Source organism: Rhyacophila brunnea, unplaced genomic scaffold, assembly GCF_057557595.1.
Source record: "Rhyacophila brunnea isolate RB1 unplaced genomic scaffold, BYU_Rbru_1.0 scaffold_7, whole genome shotgun sequence".
Taxonomy (NCBI): Eukaryota; Metazoa; Arthropoda; class Insecta; order Trichoptera; family Rhyacophilidae; genus Rhyacophila; species Rhyacophila brunnea.
The window spans coordinates 14,437,767-14,453,272 of NW_028233339.1; the positions used below are offsets into that span (position 1 = coordinate 14,437,767).

A 15,506-nucleotide genomic window follows, 5' to 3' on the forward strand; every position below is an offset into this window, starting at 1 on the left:
GACACTAATTATTTAATGATCTAACGACAAACTGTATTAAATTAATATTCACTCAGTAGAATTTAAATATGTATAACGTTTTTCAATTCTACAAAAGTATTTTTAAAAGTTTGTAGAATATACAACAAACAAATAAATTTACACTTTTAACATCTAGTAACAACAAAACAAAAACAGCGATGCACGTAGTTACATAATTTTTTGAACGTTGAAAGTATTTATACTGTCTATGTATCTATACGATGAAACGTGTGACTTTCATAAATTTATAAATATTTTTATCACAATAAACAAGGAATGACATAATGAAAAATTGACATTTGAAAATAGTAGGTAAGTTTATCTACCTACCAAGATTTTTTTTTTGTCGTGTAACGTCAAATATTGTTGACACAGTTCACATAACTTGACGTGGAATAATTAATTAGATCTTCGGTGGATGTGAAATCTTCCATTGAAATTAGCAAGTAGGTAGTCAGTCAAAAACGTGTATTTTGTCCAAACAATAATAATGTGACTCGGCAAAAAGCTCGCGAAAGCTTCAACTATTATTATTTTCATCAAAGGCGAAGTCTTCACACGGCGACCGAAATATTGCTACTTACCTATATCTAAACAAGGTGTTTAAAAAAATATTCCTAATAAATAAATCTGTTAATATTATAATCGACCTAGAAACTATAAATATTTACAAAATTAATTAAATAAGTAGGTACAACAAATATTTTCTTAAAACTAAAATAATAGGCATGTAGTTAGAATAAGTGGCGGTTTTAGGTAGGTACGTAAAAACCCGTGGCGTTGACAAGTTTGGTGGCCCCGTCCGATAAAACTTGCCTTTACTTGTGTGTTTTGTTGTTTACAGTAGGTAAAATATTTTAGTAAGATATTTTTACACTAAAAAAATGCATCCTTTTAAAATTTTGCACTCTTTAAGATAGCGACCGTTTCATCTGAGTCGTGTCCGGAAAATTGTACGTATGCAGATCACTGTATAAATACGTCGGATCATTACTGTCTACAAATAAGTATGGTATCTAAAAGGAACCCTACCGAGGTTGTTTTGTAAAACACGTACAAAATTACCTCATGGTGAAATGCTCCATGAACAACGCGTCATTTGGTCTCAGTGCTATACTGCTACCTGTTACTGTTACAAAAGCTTACGGTGATAATAATTTATCCTGCATACGTACAATTTACATGTAACTAGATACGTTGCTATCATTTACATTACGCACTGAAAAATTAATTATATATTACGTGTATATTAAAATATTGTGGTGGTTTCAATAACGGAGATCATGTTTGATTGGAATGCTTTAGAATACCTACTTACATAATTTTTTTTCATTTGGACGATTTCATTAATTATTAATTGTGGAAATAATACTTTCACATACATACGCAAAAAATGCTTAGTAGTAATAAAAAAAAAATAGGTAGGTACAAACATTATTGTGTGTTATAAAAATTAAAATCTTAAATTGTCTTTTTTATTGTAATTGAATCATCATGCATTTTAATTATAGTTTTCTATCTAATTGTTGTACGATACTTCAAAGTAACGTTAATTTTTTGACGGCCCTAGTTGTAGTAGAAAGCATACAGGAAATAAACGAAACTTTGTGAACACCTCGTATCCTTAACTTGAATAAATGACACGGTTCAGACGCAGACGGGGTGACTGGGCGAAAATAATACAACATCGAATGCTTGTCATTATCTTTCCATTGTTGCGGCGTAAACCATATGTAGCAGCGCGCCCCATCCCCCCCCCAGGGTTTAATCAAACTAAATTTACGTGCAATATATCTTCCATCCGTTCGTCCATCAATCAATCAAGCTTCGTATCATAACAGAAACGTTTCTAGCCGACATTGGTCAGGGCAGCATTCGGGATATTCATCGCCTGAGTCGACTAAAAAAACGCTATTTTTACTGAGATATTTTAAAAAAAATACCTCACGACGACCTTATCAAGCAGCATCAAATACGGAGTCCTTTGGATTGAAATAAAAAAGTATTTTAACTACATTTATTTTCGGTTACAGAGTTGTTTACAGTATAAAAAAATAAATAGGTACCATATTATTATATTTTTATTTGACTTTACCTTATTTTTAGTTTGTTATAATCAGCCACCTAATATTCATTTTCAAGCAAGCTCTCATAAAACAAATTTTGAATATAATTTTATTCATACATATTTATCGATGGAAATATAATATATATTTAGACATACTGGTGACATATCGTATTAAGTTATTCGCACTCATTATGCATTTTTATAGGAAGCGAAATAAAAAATAATGAATTAGGTACCTACTGCAAATGAACTGTATAAAATACATTAGATGCAAACTTATAAAAGCCTGAGACACGTCATCTAGATTTTTTTGATCTATAGTGGTATTCAAAAATATGCCAATAAAACCGGTGCGTTATGTTCGAAATAAAATTTGTTCTAGAATTTTTATATTATTATATTTATACCTATTAATATCCATTTATTTTCGATGAAAAATAATTTAATTATATATTATTAAAATTCCTTCCTGATTTATAGCGATTTAAAAGAGCTGTCATATAATATAATATAATATTATGTTTGTCACGTAAAAACACCACTTGGGAGTCTATGGCGCCTTACACGTGCATGGATTTAGGTACTTGCAGCAATGGTGTGTATTTTGAACTATCGAGATATTAACTGCTGACTGTCTCGCCAATCTCATTCTTCAATAGTAAGCGAGACGCGATGTTGCCACTGTATTGTACTATTTGACAGATCGTGAAAATCGGTTAACCTCAAAATGAGTCTGCGCGGTGTAGTTAGTTTTTTTACAGACAGGTTCACCATTATCGTTCTACTGCGCAGGGGCAGATATGAAACAAATCCCAACTGTCGTGTGTAAATTCAAAGGCTTTTTTGATACATGCATGCAATCTTGCAACTCGCATGATACTCGTAGTATATGTTGTGCAATTTCTTGTTATGGTCGCGATAATACGTAAGTACTGTTAGCAGCAGATCTACGCACGTGTAAACGGGGTATAAGCTTATTGTAGTAGTTATGGTAGTATGTATTATTTTATTCGCTTTAAATTTATATATTGTATCTGTTTTCAATGATTTATTTGGTAACTAATGGAAAAAAGGTTGTGTCTAAAATTCTAAAATTTAAAGTCATACCTACTAATATTCTTAAATTTGGTTCTTGCTTAGAGAACTGCTGTAAGTTAAGTGTACTGACCTTTATAATTGCCGATTCGGCCCTGTCATCGGCATATTATCAGCGTGTCTGGTGGAATCTATCGCAGCCATAATAACGATATCTACCTGTGGGTAGAAATAGCCATCGTTTGTAATTCGCGATCGATAATGTTTCATGTTTGCGCATTTTTTTTTGTAGAAATACTAGACGTATCAGGTTCAATTCGTTGTCAGAATAACTTATCTTTTACAAATACAAAGTTTCGAGATCGTTTAAAACACCTTTATTTATTTTAAATTTAACAAAGTGTTATCACAAATTAAATTATTTTTTTTCAAAACTAAAAATTGAAGAGAAAAAGAAAAATTGAAATAATTTTTATAGCAATTACATATTTTTTTTAAACTTGAAAAAAAAAAACTTTTCCATTCATAGGAAAAAGTTGGACCGAGTAGGATTGAAACTCACACCATTCACTGTTCAGGTGAGTAGGCACTCTTGTAATATTATATTAAACACTATCGATCCGTAGTTAGGTCTATATTATGATTCATGCGAATTATTGATTTTTAGGTTGTACGCTATCTATGTTTCGAACTTCGCCATGTTATTTGCAAGAAATCTCTTGACGTTGTATGAAAATTATGTAAGTGATACCTTTACAGTGATTTAAATCACAAAGATGGTCAGCTTCCCTCGGCGGAAATTTCCCTCAATTAATTATCAGATCCATATTATATATGTTTTCTTTATGTCACATATTATAAAAAAATGGTTGGCAATCATTGTGTTAATGTCTGTCATTCACGTTACGCTACTGTAAAGTGACTTTACATTGGTCGAACCCTCAGAAGATAAATGCTTTCTGTTCTTATTTTCCCGTTTTCCTGTACGATAAACTGTATGCATCCATATTTTGCCACGGTGTAGAAGAAGAATTTGAGTGTTTTATTCTTCACCATGACCAATAAGGATCCCTGAGCTTTTAAAATACTACAATATCACGTAGACATTCAATTCTATTCCATATCATTCTAAAAATTCTCTGGTAAAACCACACCTTAATAACTCCTATTTTATTACGTTTTTATTTATTTTAAATTCAATATGAGTTTATGATAAGAGAATATAAAATACATGCTCTCACTTCTTTATTATTTGTATTATTAATATACGATTGTACCTAATAATAGCCAAAGTTCAATAGTACTCCACTGATTATATTAAGTACTAACTGTACTCGTTGTTAGTGTGTATTTACCATGGGTGACATGCTCCCGAGGAGCAGAACTAACCTGCCATTGGTGATGCCAATTGGGAGGGCAATAACTCTGTTCAACCAAATCGCTTCGCATGTTGATATATTCCATCTACGTGAGGATAAGTTATAGGTGGACGTTATTTTATAAATTCTTAAAATAGGGTCTGCTTAACTCATCCAGTGTACTTCCTTGTACCTATATAATTTTTTGTATTTATACTGTGGAATAACTTAATACTGATCTATCTCTTTTGTTATGTACCTAATATTGTTTTAATAATATTTCGTTGTTTCTAAATGTCATGTTGTGAACGTCTTAAACTTATAATTTGTAATGTACACAATATGTAAAATAAATGAATTGAATTGAATTGAAGATGTCGAAAGGCGAAGCCCGGGTCGAAAAAAAAATCTCAAATGGAATAGTATACAACTAAAATTCATATTAATTATTTCAATTCAAATTCCGACAAGTACCCTCCCCTCGGTTGAAAGTATTAATATTCTAAAGTTGTGTTGAGATTTTAAAATTGTATAGGATCAAAAGAACATTATCAAATAAACTATTTTGTTTATTCAAATGGATAGATTTGTAGGTACACGTAATTTAAGATTGTGTTATTCTTTAGTTCATAAAAATATTGTTTTTCATGGCTGGTAAGTTAAAATTTTAAAGATCCTGACGCCTTCCAATAAATCAAGGTTACTACTTATGAGTCTAATGAGACATATATTGTTGAAAATTGCAAGGATTGTCGCTAATATTAACGGAGTTTGGAGTATAGCACGTGGAATACGATGGTTATGGGCTCAAGTCCTATTCGATATAAATCTATTGTAACATATTTTACCTACTTATGGTTTTGAGGAATAATGTGGTGAAATATATCAGTTTGTTTTATGTTAAGTGAAGGTAGCTATTAAACTTTCGGTTTGACTGCTACCTAGAATTCGTAGTTTTTGTCTCCATGATTCACATCTTAAAACGACATAAAATCACAATTAAGGTAGACAGGATACTAATATATAAACTTATTCGAAATTGTGGTTATTGGTTATCTACAACGCTTTGACGGTATTTGTTGACCTTTGCTTCCATGGTTTATGATACGCTGCCATAATAGTTACTTGTATTAATAGTGTTTTTTTACAAGTCTTGACTAGTTATATTTCAACTACCAAATTGATTAAAAATATATATTTACGGCATTTTTTGAGGTGTATTGAAACATTATCACTCGGTAGTCGAATGAAATAATGATAAAATGAAAACCGAATGTACCAACATATTGTAATGTATTAATAACCATTATGTTTCAATATTCATAGATATATAAATGTATATTTTATTATTAAAAGAAAGTGCTACAACTTGTACAACAACTTACTAAGTGTATATACAACTAACGTATCGATTATTTATACCGACTCATCGGAGAGCTTTTAATTTCACTGTTTTTACTGAATAAGTAAACTGACCTTCCCACCGAAGCAACAGTTTATCAAGTCCTTTATGCCCTAACTTCTGATCCCCTGATACCGCGCAACAGAAAAAAGCTCTGTACAACCTACTTGTAGAGATATCTAGCCTTCAGTACTGACAGATTCAAGTACTCGTAGATACAAAGGCTACTAGATTAAGCGGGAGAGAGGGCGATAAAAAAGCTCCTAGTCATTCAAGGCCGAGCTTTTCGTGGAGCTTTTAGCTTACAAAAAACTGACAAAGTACTTATGGAGGTGCCACCTTTACGAAATATATATTTTTCGACGAAAAGTAATATAGGTTCATTGATTATCGATTGAGTGTTGCTTTGTGTACATTAGGTAATATTATATGTTTTCCATTAAATTTGATTACGATTAGTACATTGATATTTAAAGTTAAGTTTCCATTGGAAATGCCTATTTTAGTGGTTACTATTGAATTGATTATTTCTGATAAAGTATATTAATTATTATTTGTTAAAAATTTAATTATTACCTACCTATGTATCTAAATAATATATTGGAAAATTTCAAAACATTTAATGCATAACTACTTACAAGACATAAATAAATAAATTTAGTTCATACTTATACAGCTATAATAAAGAAATTTTTATTTATGACTAATTTAATTTATCTACACTCATGTATTAGATTTATGTAGATAGGTATGCAGATACTATTTTTATACTGTTACATTATATGTACCAATATGTAATAGTTATCTTCAAAATAGTTAAATATATTTTTCATGCATTTTAAAGTAAAGGATTCGCCTATTCTAAGTTGCATCAGTAAATTTATATTTGTAAATATACTGATGTCTAATCGAGTATCAATGTTTTCAATCGGTTGAAGTCTATACAAAAAATATCAATCTCCCGTTTATTAAAAATCGCTTTTTAAAAAATACCCGTCAAATTTACAGCAGTAAATCAAAATACCGAAAAGCCGTTAACGAGCATCCATTTCCTCGAATCCCCGCGCGTAATTTTCCGAATCAATTGCAAAGTGTTTACGAGAGGGCGTCGATAATATCTCCGGGTCGGATGAGTCACGCCGATGCGTCGCGACGCCGGGTTGATTGATAACAAGTGACGTCGACGGCGTCGTTCGGCGTCCACCGGCGTGGAGGGCGCTCCACATCCTGTCTAGTGGACGGACGATGTGTGCTCGGTCAAGCGGCCCGGACTTGTTGCTTCCCAATCAAGATAATGTTGGTTGGGCCTAATTCGGAGGCTTTTGAAGTTCGTTGATACACCCTTCACGGCTATGTGATTTTTGAATGATTGCTGAAAGATGAACTGTTTTCATATATTTTCAAATGATAAAAAATACCAATTTAATAATGATTCTTAAGTACTTAGTACAATTATTAGGTTATATGTTACGTTTATACTGAGAGTATTATATGCATAATTGAGTTTCAATACAAATAAACACATGTAATTCAAATATATTTGGTTAATAGGTACGTATTATCATATTTTTTAAACATTAATTAATTATAAGATTAAATATTTATAATTAAGTTGGTGTAGGTATCTGGAGATGGTGTGTATCATTTATTGTTTCTCACCACATACGAACTAAAATATTTTCAGTTTCGGCAGTTCAAAGTTAACCTCTGAATTAAATAGTCGTAGCATGCATATTGTGTTTGTCCTAATATGACATAAAACTATTAAATACTAAATTCACATAGATAATTAAATTAATATTATCTATTGTTGTTTTTATTTAATAAAACGCAATTTTTTTATAGTACTTATTCCACTTTAATTAATATATTAGGACCGGTTTCGTCCGCCTCAGTGGGACATTTTCAACTAACAACATACAACAATTTACAACATATTAATTAAAGTGGAATAAGTACTATAAAAAATTGCGTTTTATTAAATAAAAACAACAATACAATGCAGTTCCACCATGAATTGACAGTTAACAAAATAAAAGTAATATTATCTAAATATATAGGTAGGTACTTATATCTTCAAAATGTAATACAGTGTACTTACAAGTGTATACAATAAAATAACCATAAAATAGTTTTGTCTATCAATTAAGTATGTATACACGTCAAAACTTAAACTTAGTAGTTGAATAATTATAAATAGCAACCCCTTAAGTAATTAAATGAATATATATCCACACTTATCTATATATTTAGGTACTTGTATCTTATTTATATACCATGGTATCGTATGCACTACAATAAATAATAGAAAATACTCGTTTTTATTAATTTGGCTGAATTCCACAAAAAGTTAACAACTGTCGAGGACAAAGTAATGTGGCTGTAAATTATTTGCTTAAATACCAAGTTATAATCAGTTAGCATGGAGAGGCCAAAAGGCATTTTGGCAGTTGATTGAGGCTGTCTGTTAAAAGCTGAACACTTATAAAATAATATATAGCCGGTCATCTGCATAATTAATTGAATTCGTATAAAATTATGCTGCGTAGTCGAATACGTCCATAATTTTGAAAATACATCCAATGTCATCAAAGAAAAAGTGTAATAAAAAATGAAAAATGTTACGATCGAAGTACTAATTATTATTTATATAAAATTCGAAAAACATTCTACTCCTAGATCAAACATATTTTTGTGTGTTTCCGCAACGATTAATTACAAATTAGCCACACGCAGATGTCTTTCGGGTGCAAATAATATTTCGTTCGGGGTCACATCGCTACTAGTTATTTAGTAAACTCATTCGATAAACCTGAGCTACCTCTTTATTTTAATTGAATACCAAACGGATATTAATCGAATTACGATACTTTAACTGTTTTTAAACAATTTGCGTTTTCTATGTCAAACAAAGACATAAGCTTCAACGTACTCCATCAGTTGGGGGGTCTCGCATCATATATTTATATATTTTTTTTAAAATTATATTGCTGAATTTATCGTCCAATGTTAAAAGTCCAATCTAAATCACAGGTCAATGAATAGAGCTTGAATATACATACTTGCATATTATTTTTATTACTCTACATTGTTTTATTCCGTATAAATCTTTCCAAAATCTTTTTTTGATACGTCTTGATCAATAAAAATTACTTAACTTTTTATATACAACGTTTTAAAATTTTCTGTTGAATCATATAAACTTGACTTGACTAGCTTAAACGATCAAAAAAAATTGTATTTGACAGAAAGAATACTGACATGTCAATTTGACATGTCATATTGATTTCCATAGTAACGCACGTATATATTAATAATTTAGTTGCTAGGACCCCAGACCCCTAGCAACCAATAATGGTGTCGAAATAACTTTTCATACAAAACAAAATTAACTGAAAATGAATTCAATTCTACTTAAAGTTGGCTAAAAGTATTTAAAAAAATGCATTGGCATCGTGTTCTGATAATATATTCTAAAAGTTTCAAATGTCTAGCTAGTCGGGAATATAGTTAAAATCGATTGCAAGATTTGTACCGGACAAAGAACCACCGGACAAATAAGAATACGAGCTAAAAAAAACGTTGTAAAAAACGTTGTAAAAATGAAAATTCTCAAATAATATATTAAATTGCAGTTTTCAATTCGCTCGCCAACTCATTAGGACCGCCCTTAATGATAACTAATTGTTTGTTAAAATGTGACAAAATAATAATTAAAAATTAAAAATAATAAATTAAAATGTGACAAAATAATACATTATTTGAAGACATGTAGCTAAATAATAGTTTATTAATGTATAATAAATTTATAACTAAACATTCATCATAAAAAAAAAATATTAAATAAACTGTATTTCTCTACAGGAATATCTCTTTCGAATCTTTTGTCAAGGAATTCAAGCCAATTATAAGAATTGATAAAGCTGAATGACGAACCGTCCTTGCTAAAAATCATCGAAATATGCTCCGGAATAATTTGTTTAAATATTAAAAAAATATCTCATAAATTCATGAATTCTGTAATCAGTTCTCTTGGAGTAAACTAGGTAGGTATATCGTATTAATTTGTATTTTAGGAAGTATAGTAGGTATCCACATACGTGCATATAATACTGTGAATGAGGATGTTCAGTTACTGCCCCGTATTGAGAGTCGAGTGCATGACGTGCAAATTTCACCCTAGCTAACAGCTCGCGGCTTGTGCGGTGCATGCACCACATCAAACGTTCTCAAAGCGCGAGCTAATTTCGAATCTTTCAAATACTAACAAAATCATCCCTGCGAAGCAAAATTCGTGTTTTAAAACAAGAAAAAAACAAACGTAATCTTCCGGGAAACGTCGGCCGGGTTTACTGACAGCAGTGGAAAAGAAAATGTTTGTTGGACGGAGGTAAACGAAATGAATGGCAATACAAATATGGAAAATGAGGCATTGCGTAATTTATGTAGTACGTACATACTGTAGATAGTAATGCTAAGTTATACGGAGAAATTCATTCAAGATTTTCTGCGTAAACAAAAACTTCTGAAGAAAATGTACTTATGATATTTTTTTAATATTTGTTATTTTTTCAAAGCGTAGTGTTTTTTATATGACGAATTTTGGTTAGGTTAGGTTACTATGGTAACGGTATATATCGGTAGTTCTTTGCATTGCAATTTTCATACTGGAATTTGAAAGGATACATAAATTCTCACTATTATTTGTCACTAAGACAAGTAGGTACTGATATATTTTAATCTTACCTTACCTAAACTGTTTTTAAACACTTTTACAGTTAGCCATAAACCAACATTCTAATTTGTTGATATAAATCCATTTATTTTATTTTTGGAGTCAGTAAGTGGTATAAGTATAGAAAATTCTCTCTTCTTCGGCCATGTCGGCTTCTAAGTTGGAGCATATTGGACACCGCACGGCTCCTTCAAGAATCCCTGTCGTTCACCAGTCTTCTTGCATCATTCTTGGTCATACCCAGCATCCAGTAGGAATACACTTTATAGATAGTCTGAATTTAAGAAAATTACCGAAGTTATAACTAGATACTTACTGATAATCAAGCTTCTTACTCTAGTCTGTTGCCATTCGTTGTCTTATAAAAATGTTGATGCGTATTACAAAAATTCATATGTATTAAAATTAAAATATAATTTTGGTCTTTATTAGTGGAAATATAAATATTCATTTTATTATTATTACAAAATTGATTTTAAAAGTGTTAGTTATAAACAAGAAGATTAAAATATTAGCATAAATAGCATAACATCATTCACATTATGTTGAGGTCATTTTTGATATAATTATGCAAGCACTGTAAGTATCAAATATTTTTATATTAAGTACCTATCGATTTATTACACAAAAATTATAAAATCTTACGTATATATATAGTATATAAGAATTGCTATGTGTTGTAGTTTTTTTGATGGCACAGAGCTACCCTGAACATTTTAGGTAGGTTACCTACATATAACCATAATATAGATATAATATCATGAAGCATGAACATACGTTTTATCATATGAACATGTAAGTATGTACATGCAATGTACCCAGTAATATAATGGGTGATATTGTAATTTATAACCTTTGTCGTTGCAAACGCTTTAGCGTTAGCCAATCCGTCTTGCATCAAATCACTGACCAGATGGCTAAGTTACCTTTAAATTTGTGTGAATTTGACAGATATTACTGGGCTGACAGATACGTTATTTATATACATATGGATCGTTCATCTTTTTCCAACTGGTCATTTGATAACTTCTTGTACGCCTCGGGCAATTTTATTCAACACTACACTCACCATACCTACATTATTTCGTATCCGGAAAATTGTATGTAAACAGTTCACCGCAGGACACTTATTCGTGCGCCGCAGTACGTGTAACATTTAATCAAATGACGAGTTTTTCGTTGAACATTTCACCGTGGAGTATATTTGTACGTATGCTACAACATGTGTAGATGTCTTTACTAGGTTAGGTTATTTTAGGTTAGGGTTAATCTAATTGGAACAGTACTATTTGCAAACTATCGCCGCATTTTGTAAGATACGTACAAATGTATTCCACGGTGAAATGTTCAACGAATAACTCGTCATTTGATAACATGTTATACGAACTCATGTTTCTCGTACTGCGGCGCACGAATAAGTGTCCCACGATGAACTGCATACGTACAACTTACATGTAACCACATTATTTATTAAGTAGAGTCGATGAAACACATTATTTTAGAACTAATGAATATAATAGTTTTAGAATCTCTCACAATCCTAGTATGTAGGCACACATTGTATCGGTTCATAGTTTGTGATACAAAATCAGGGTGGTTTACCGGCAGACGGCGATTCGATCGCAACTGGCAACTGGTGATGGGATGTGACACCATACCGCTGACGGACGCTCTTTATCGTTTAATATATGTATCAAATTCGTATGGGTTTAGTTTGATTTTCGCAAAGTGATGCATTAATGTTTCATGTCTCATTTACGGAGTATGACATGTGAATACCTAATATTTATAGATGTTGTACCATGGTTGCATCTAATTACCAATTAAACGTACATAGACACTATTTGTTTGACATAAGGACATTTAATATATATATATCGTCACCTCAATATTACAACTAGATAAGTAAGATATTTGGTCATTATTGGGAATATGAAATTTAAACATTACTTGATTAAATTATATCTAGGCTAAAATTATTTAAAATTAAAATGGACAATCATGTTCGTCTAACTGGAAATAATTACATAATGTTCAATTGTATGAAGAAATATCGTAGATACCTATATTATTTTATTTATTTAATGCATTTATGGTTTTGACGTTATCTAATATTTTCAAATACAAAATTAATACAGTTCCCATTATCTTATGACTTACCTAGTTTTATCATATTGTAGAGAAGGAAATGTAGAATAATATTCAATAGCTAACTCAAACACAGTGAAAATTTACGGTTCCATGACAAAACAGAACAACGATAAAAATATAATTATGTCCTTTCAGGAAAAATATAAATTTAATATTGAAATTGTCCTATCTCTATTATGTGATAGATTTTTAATAGCATAGATTTTCAATACGCCATAATAAATCAAATTATATACAGTGTTGCCGTACAGTATGTATATAGTGTTGCCGGCAAGCTTAGGATATCTCATCTTAATCAATATAATATGTTCAAAATGATTGGGTGACTAGGTACAACGAAATAATGACCTAACCTAACCTAACCTAAATAGATTCCATAAAAATTAATGTTTCATTTTTCCCCTGGCTGGACTGTTTTGTCGTGTTCTGTTTTGTCCGGTTACCAGGGGGTCCTTATTATCCGAGTATTCGTTATCCAAGTCGCCGCGGTTAACGAATTTGCAGGAAAATGCAAAAAAACTATAGAAACACATGAATAAAACAAGCGCAATAGCTCACAGTCGTCAACTGTCACTTTCAATCTTTCAATCCCATACTTTATTCTTCTAAGCCCATACTCCTACATTATGTCTGTCTTGCTCACGTTTCTTTTCTAATCGTGTCCCAATTAAACCCATTTACTAAGTAATTTTGGTCCCAGTTTTAAACGGATTCGCTTTAAGAGGTATTTTTTCGGTCCTAATTACTCTCGGAAAACGAAGACCCACTGTATATCCTTTTTAACGTTACAACAATCCATGAGGCCAAATGACAGTAGTCTCGTGAATAGTAATTATTATTATCGGTTAACTTTAATATTTTTAACACTTTTGGAATTTTATGGTAATACATACAGTTTAGTTATAAGATAAGTATCTACGGATTTATGGTATTCCGTTATGATAAATGCAGAATTAATATTTTTTATTTAGAGTTTTAAATATTAATTTCTCCCCATAAACCGAGTGACGAGACTGCAATGGAAAATTATATAAAAATATCTTAATTACGTTTGAGACTGGTTTATTCCACGTAGAATATATTTTACGAATGCTGTCCACTGATCAATAATTATTAATGTCCATCTAATATTTTTTCTAAATCAATTAAATATATGAGATTTAAATATTATTTTTTTATGAAATTAGCAGTATTATAATTTAATGTAATTATTTAGAATGCAGACTGTCTACAATTTAAGAAAAAATGTGTTTACAATGATGTATGTAAGTAATACATATGTTTTATCTACGTGCTACATAAATCACACAGGTTCCCTTCATATAATCTGTATTTTGTTGTATTATTCCATAAAGACAATTTCACTAATCGGAGTCAGCGTTGCCAATTTAGCGTTTTTCTTGGCAGATCTAGCATTTTTTGATAGACATTTAGCTTGCAAAAAACGCATCTGGCTTGTGGCGTTTTTTGTAGCATTTTTTGATGTCTCATACAGCTTTAAATGTGTTGAAAAATCAAAATTCTGACTATCGGATACTTAATGCAGGTAGGTCGGTAGTAGCTATTTTAGTGAAAAATAAAACACGATGAAACAATTTCATGCATTATTTAGTATTTTTGTAAGTATATTATGCCGAATCTCCATGTAAGTATAAAAAATAATAATTTAACAAATACTCATCAAAAAGGTGCCTATGCTCTTTAATTCTCTATGTTTCTATAAGTACGAGTATCTTAGTTTTTTCGTTTTTTGCACTTTTATTTTTGATACGCGATAGCAAATATATTGAAAACAGAATAAATAATAAATATAATACCGATAGGCCTTATTCAATACGCCGCATGTTGATGCAGGTTTTTGAATGTGTGAGTGTCCTACGAAAATTAAGAACGCAATATGCACGTGCAATAGTGTGTGTAATACACCAACATTAAATGGGCGTAAATGCATAAACCGAGAGCAGTTTTCAATATTCGACGTACAACGTATTCTTGACACGTGTGTAAGTTTAACCTGGATTCTTCCTTACTCGAGTCGGTTACCTGCTATCGCCTTACCCGTTATGTATTTCAGTTCCCATTATTTCTGAGTTCCCTGGTATTGAACTTCATTCATGGTAGAATAAGTAAATTTATTCGCAATACTATTTTCACAAAATCTAGCGTTTTTACCTGCCAAATAACTTATTTTCATACCCCGTCTAGCATGTTTTTGTCAACAGTTGGCAACACTGATCGCAGTATGTACATACCACATCGATTTGTAGAAAACAGCCGCACTACACTAAAATGACATAAATAATTTATTTATTTACTTAAGAATTATTCACACTCCTGTAATTCACTGATAATTATCATTTAAAAAGATAATATGTTGTATCTTCAATGGTTTATTTTATAGTTTTACCTAATCACACTCTACATGACAATACAAATTTCTCTGTTTATATTATGTATGAACTGATTGATTTTCGTATAAACATCATTAACAAGTTAATAAATTAATTATAAAATTTACCACAGTGAAAAGGTTTATCACAATGGTGGTGAATGACCCAGAGATAACACATTCTATAACTAATTATAAATTACCATTAAGTAAACGCTGAAGGTTTTGAAAAGTTTCAACAATATTTTTGCTTAATATTAGACAGTACCTACTTACCTAATACTTGGTTTGTAGTTATTTCATCATACGTTGGTAGAAAGGTATCTAAGCATATTAATTTAGCAATA

At 30.8% G+C, this 15,506-nt stretch overlaps 1 protein-coding gene across 3 annotated transcripts in view; it reads left to right on the forward strand.

The window, feature by feature from the left end:
• Positions 1-15,506, forward strand: part of tio (zinc finger domain-containing protein tiptop) — a 717,631-nt gene that overhangs the window by 160,075 nt on the left and 542,050 nt on the right. The window lies entirely within an intron of this gene.